Below are 6,132 nucleotides of genomic sequence, written 5' to 3' on the forward strand. Positions count from 1 at the left end.
AAACGCGCCCACCTTTAATTGTGTTTTTGTTCCTCGCCAGCAGTACCAGGTCCGACACGCGGAGGCAGTGGCCACCTGGGAGTTCGGGACTTGGCGGCTCCAGTATTCCCGGGGTCTGGTGGCGGAGGAAATCGTGTGGTTCCGGTTCTGCTTTGGACAGGTGTCTCCTATCTTCGAGCCTGCCCACACGACACCTTTGTGAATTGATTCTGATCTATTGTTGTAATCTGTTGTATTTGTTGTGCACATTCACAACAGTAAAGTGTTGTTATTTGACCTACTCCATTGTCCGTTCCTTTGCGCCCCCTGTTGTGGGTCCGTGTACCGACACTTCCCAACAAGATGCCCGATGTGATTCCATGGGTGATTGTGCAAAGTTTGGGAGTTATAGTTTACTGGAACTCGAAACAAATAAGCTGATTTCTGTTCAACTTGTTCAGGTGAGATATAACTCTCCTTACACATTTTATTTGAATAAATGAGAGAGCTTGGAAAAACTGTTGATTATACATGTACCATGTATTTTTCAGAGTAATGAAACCCTGGGAAGCTATCACATGGAGCTGGAGGGTCTAAAACGTTGTCGAGATGAAGTCGGTGAACATCCAATAACAGCTCTGGTGACAGACCGACACCGACAGGTGGCTAAGTGGGTACGAGACAGTTGGAAAGTGCCTCATTTCTATGATTGATGTAGTGAAAGGTAAGTCATCAAAATATTTTCCTACACTGTCTGTCCTTTGTTTTGACAACATGTTGTGTGTACTTTCATGACTAAGCAAACAACTGGACCAGCTATCAAAAAAGAAGGGCTACGAAAGTATAAAGGAGTGGATAAAGGGGATAACCTATCACCTATATTGGTGTGTTATGTCGTCGGACCCTGGTGATGAAGATGCCATAAAGGAGAAGTGGTTATCCACTATAGATCACTTACAGAATAATCATGAGAAGTGTCAAACCCATGGTCCTGACTTGAAGAAGAAATGGTTCAAACCTGGTATATTTTTCTCTTACAAATGTAGATTTTATGACAAAATAAAGACTATTTCACAATTCAAGCAAAATTCTTTTCAGGTAGTGAATGCTTTGTCGAGTTGGAGGAGCTTTTGACAAAACCTCATTTCCTAAAAGATGTCAAAATGTCATCATATGGGCAAACAAGTGGAGTGGAAAGCTATCATAGCCTTATCAACCACTTCACTCCAAAAATGTATAGCTTTTCATATAATGGTATGCGCAGCAGGTAATTTCAACTTTTGCACTTGTGGTACCCTTGAATTTTCTCAAATTTGTTTAGCTAGTAATTACAAGGTCTAATCTAATTACAGGATTCTTCTAGCAGCCATGCACTATAATGAAAATGCTGGTAGGCCCCAAGCTGTGACAAAGGCAGGTACAGCACAGTATAGCATTGCCTTTCCCAAATTCAAAAAGGGAGGCTACACTCTGAAAAAGGTCCTAGTAGATGCATCTTATCGTAAATACTGACAACTCATGAACTATAAAAATTTAGATTTTTCATTTAGATTTACATGTATATACTGGTACTTGTGGTTACGGTGTGGTTACTGTCTTGTCTATGTGGTTGTGGATATTTTCATATGTGTAATTTGAGATTTACAAAGTTATCCTGCTAATCATGGTAAGCTATCTCTCTAGGATGGCTTTCATATGTAAATAATGCCAAATCACGAATTCAGAAATTAGAACGTAGATGTACAAGAAGGAGAAGGAGAGAGCATATCTCACTCATATTGGCCTCTCTTCATTGGCTTCCTGTTAATTCTAGAATAGAATTTAAAATTCTTCTTCTTACTTATAAGGTTTTGAATAATCATGTCCCATCTTATCTTAGGGACCTCATAGTACCATATCACCCCAATAGAGCGCTTCGCTCTCAGACTGCAGGCTTACTTGTAGTTCCTAGGGTTTGTAAGAGTAGAATGGGAGGCAGAGCCTTCAGCTTTCAGGCTCCTCTCCTGTGGAACCAGCTCCCAATTCAGATCAGGGAGACAGACACCCTCTCTACTTTTAAGATTAGGCTTAAAACTTTCCTTTTTGCTAAAGCTTATAGTTAGGGCTGGTTCAGGTGACCCTGAACCATCCCTTAGTTATGCTGCTATAGACTTAGACTGCTGGGGGTTTCCCATGATGCACTGAGTGTTTCTTTCTCTTTTTGCTCTGTATGCACCACTCTGCATTTAATCATTAGTGATTGATCTCTGCTCCCCTCCACAGCATGTCTTTTTCCTGGTTCTCTCCCTCAGCCCAACCAGTCCCAGCAGAAGACTGCCCCCTCCCTGAGCCTGGTTCTGCTGGAGGTTTCTTCCTGTTAAAAGGGAGTTTTTCCTTCCCACTGTCGCCAAGTGCTTGCTCACAGGGGGTCGTTTTGACCGTTGGGGTTTTACATAATTATTGTATGGCCTTGCCTTACAATATAAAGCGCCTTGGGGCAACTGTTTGTTGTGATTTGGTGCTATATAAACAAAATTGATTGATTGATTGATTGATTGATTGATTGACAAGGAAACAAGAGAAATTCAATATTCGTTAAATGCCAGTAATAATTCTAACACTTCCCAGATTTAGAAATTTTACCTGCATTGAACAAATCACATAAAATTATTGTTGCTTACTTCTATTTCAACCCATATTTTCAGAATATGTTGACAACTGCTTTGATATGTTGCTGAGGGAAATAGAGAAGTCCCCTCACAACAAGCAGCTGAGTGAACCACCACCACCTCTCAGTCAATCTTTTGACAGACCAGTCAAAGCTGATGCAATTGAGAAGTATTTTACAAGATTCGGAAATCAGTAGAGTGAGTTAAATTTTTTCAACACATTTATTGAGTTGACATTAATCAAGATCTGGGTACTTATGTCCAACAAATATAAAATCTTCATCATCTCCAGGTGGCGGATACATTGCCCTGATGCAGCTGATAACACAAGATGGTATAACTACTCGATATTGAAAACCAAGTACTTTCCAGCACCACCGGACAAACTGTCTGTAGGCAATATGTCTATATTTTGCATCTTGAGGTCCATCATAAGCACGTCCTTTATATTGTTGCTTGTATGCTAGCCAAGCACACTGCAAAGACCATGGGTTCAAACAGGTTGGCTCCAATCCTGGATGATCTGTCATACATACAGGCACTGGTGTAGCTTCATCCATCTTGGCTAGCACCTCTGGTACTTCCTGGCAGCATAAGTTTTCTCTGGCAAGAGGCAGGACTTGGCAATGTGAACAAGTGCACCTGAAAAATGAGAAAATTGGAATTTGTTTGGGCATCAAACAACTTTTATTAATAATGATTCCTTTACTACCAGTATTCATTTAGTTTTATGATATTTGATGGGTTTAATAATATTCCTGCAAACAAGATTACTGTATAATATGATTGTCTGTTGTTATGCAATTGTAATAATTGATTCTGTTGATTTCTAAATTCTAAATCTGTAGTATTAGCTAAGAGTGGTCACTGTATTCAGATTTTCATTGTGTTGTTCAATACCTACTGGTAGGCATACTACTTTTGTGGCTATCAGTTCATGTATTATGAAAGTATTGTATATTATAGATTTATAAACCTCTGTTAGGTTAGGGAGAAAGGCCTACCCGTTCTAGAGGCCTACTTTATATGGTTGAAAGTGGATAGTATATTTTTCATTAATTAATGGGATTTATCAATGAATGTAGCAAATGAATCAGCCTTCAGCTAATAATGTAATAAATAATAATCTGCAGTTGCAGAATCAGACATTAATCCATCGTATTTTATACACTGACAAATTTAAGACACACCATTCGGACAGTCTGTCGATGTCAAGTTGCCATCGCATTTTCGTTTCCTCATCATCATCAGCATTGGCTCCATCTTCCCCTTCATTTTCGTCATCTGCTGAGGCGTCAGGTTCGAACATATGGGGCAGCAGTTGCAAGACCTGTTCATCAACTGGATTCTGTTCATCATCCGTCGAAACGCTCACTTGACGAAGATTCAGTCGTACTTTCGCCGCTATCACTATCCGTTTCGCTGAGTATGTCCGCCATGCTGGCCAGCCTATCTCCCGGAGTGACGTCACGCTTCCGGGTTTGGTGCGGGGATCCAGCAAAAGATCGATTTTTTTTTTTTTTTTTAGAAAAATGTTATTTTATAACCAGTATCTGAATATCGCAAGACCCTAATATTGGCGGCCATTGATTACTGGAAAGCCCATACGATTAACTTTTCAGCCTATCTTTAAGGCGCTTCACACAAGTAAGGTCTAACCTTACCAACCCCTAGAGCAAGCACACAGGTCGACAGTTTTAAGGAAAAACTCCCTCTGATGATATTGAGGAAGAAACCTCAAGCAGACCAGACTCAAAGGGGTGACCCTCTGCTTGGGCCATTCTAACAGTTACAAGATTTTACAAAGTTTTACAAAGCTGAACATAACACAACAAAAAAAGATGCATTTGATGAAAAGTCCATGCAGAGATGTGAGAATGGGTGGGTTATCTGCCTGGGTGGTTGCCACCCAGAACTTAATGTGGCTTTGTGACGTCATGGATGATGTGAAAGGCAGCACCAGCACATGATCCCAGATTTGACTTAACCTGACTTGACTTAACTTGCTGTCAGCTGCAGATTTTAGTGGAACACAGTAGGATTCCACATATCCATCATAAGATATGTATACTGACAAGTTTAATGTTGATCTGTCTGCAGTGAGGTCCATAAGTACTTGGACAGTGACACAGCTTTTGCAATGTTGCCTCTGTACATGAGTTGAAAAAAACCTGAAATGATCAAGAGGTGCTTCAAAAAATCACAAACATTCATGAATAACATCCATTTTTGCACATAATTTTTCCAATCTCAGAGGCCATAAGTAATTGTATAAACTAAATATCAGGACTTTTATTCATACAAATCATCACCTTAACAGTTTTCTTTAGACAAGTGAGGGGATGGACACATGAACATTTCAAAGTCACTGAATATGTCTTGGACTTGCATAAATCATTCAGAAATACAAACGATATGGTACATCAATCTGGAGTGGGTGGTTCCCAAAAACTGAGTGAGCATGCCAGAAGGAGAGCAGTGAGGGGAACCACCAAGACACCCATGAAGCCTCTGAAGCTGTTAAGACTTGTTATGCCTGTGAGTGGAGAAACTCTGTTGAGCACAACTTCTGTCTGTTGCAGTGATGTGTGGTGAGGTTGATGGCTGGCGAGGCACTGACTTCATCACGATCAGATTTACAAACATATGAACCCCACAGGGTAGCTTATTCAGATTTGATTGGCAGCAGTTAACAGGTTTATGTGTAAAATCTCATATCAGCATTCTTTAACCATACAAACTGGAGCACACCAAAAGCACATTTAATTAAAAAAAAAAACATTATTATGGTCTTACCTTTACTTATAAATGGCGTCCATGTACCGCTCCTTCTGAACAAAAGCATCAATGTCTTGTTTGTACGTAGAAGTCTTCCTTCAGTTTTAAAGTCTCTCTGTCTCAGTGGAGATCACTGCAATGGAAGAAAGTTGTCCTTCATCAGTCCTGTTCTGACTGCTTGTTTGGAGCCTTTTCTGGCTTTGAATGTGAGTGGGTGACTGCTCATCTGTCAGGACACTTCTTTGTAAATTCTTCAGCTCACAATATCCCATCTGAGTCCAGACATTGTCACAAGTTGAGAAAAGAAGGCAGAAAAAGGCAGTTTCTTGCTGGACGTCCACACAGCCAGACTTTTGTGTGTCCCGCTCCGTTTGAAGAGAGCGGCTTTTTCTGTTGTCTGAAGCTAACTTTAGCTCCGGTGTTGCTCGTCTTTTAATTATTACCTCCTGCTTTGATTGAAAGTCCAGTTTTAAAAATGGTTTCAGTTTGTATATGTTAATCCTCCATTCTGAAAGTAAAGTCCAGGCGATAGAGGTGGGCGGATCGATCCTAATATCGATAATATCGATACCAATGTTGGTATTGATATTGAACAATCCTCGTGTAAAATGATCGATACTCAAGCTTTTTTCTCTCCCACATGCACTGACTCCTGCGCACGCAGATTCATCAAAGTCTACTCTCTGTCTGTAAGAGCAGCGCTGCGCTGTGTCACACTACAAGGAGC

General features: G+C 40.5%; 1 long non-coding RNA gene across 1 annotated transcript; it reads left to right on the forward strand.

Annotated features, from left to right (window-relative positions):
- The first annotated feature begins 1,157 nt into the window (after nucleotides 1-1,157).
- On the forward strand, nucleotides 1,158-3,292 carry LOC117502152. The gene is made up of 4 exons (XR_004558199.1): nucleotides 1,158-1,246; nucleotides 1,332-1,480; nucleotides 2,664-2,825; nucleotides 2,920-3,292. It is a non-coding gene; the product is annotated as an uncharacterized LOC117502152 (long non-coding RNA).
- Nucleotides 3,293-6,132: the final 2,840 nt, after the last annotated feature.

This window comes from Thalassophryne amazonica, chromosome 2 (genome assembly GCF_902500255.1).
Source record: "Thalassophryne amazonica chromosome 2, fThaAma1.1, whole genome shotgun sequence".
Lineage (NCBI taxonomy): Eukaryota > Metazoa > Chordata > Actinopteri > Batrachoidiformes > Batrachoididae > Thalassophryne > Thalassophryne amazonica.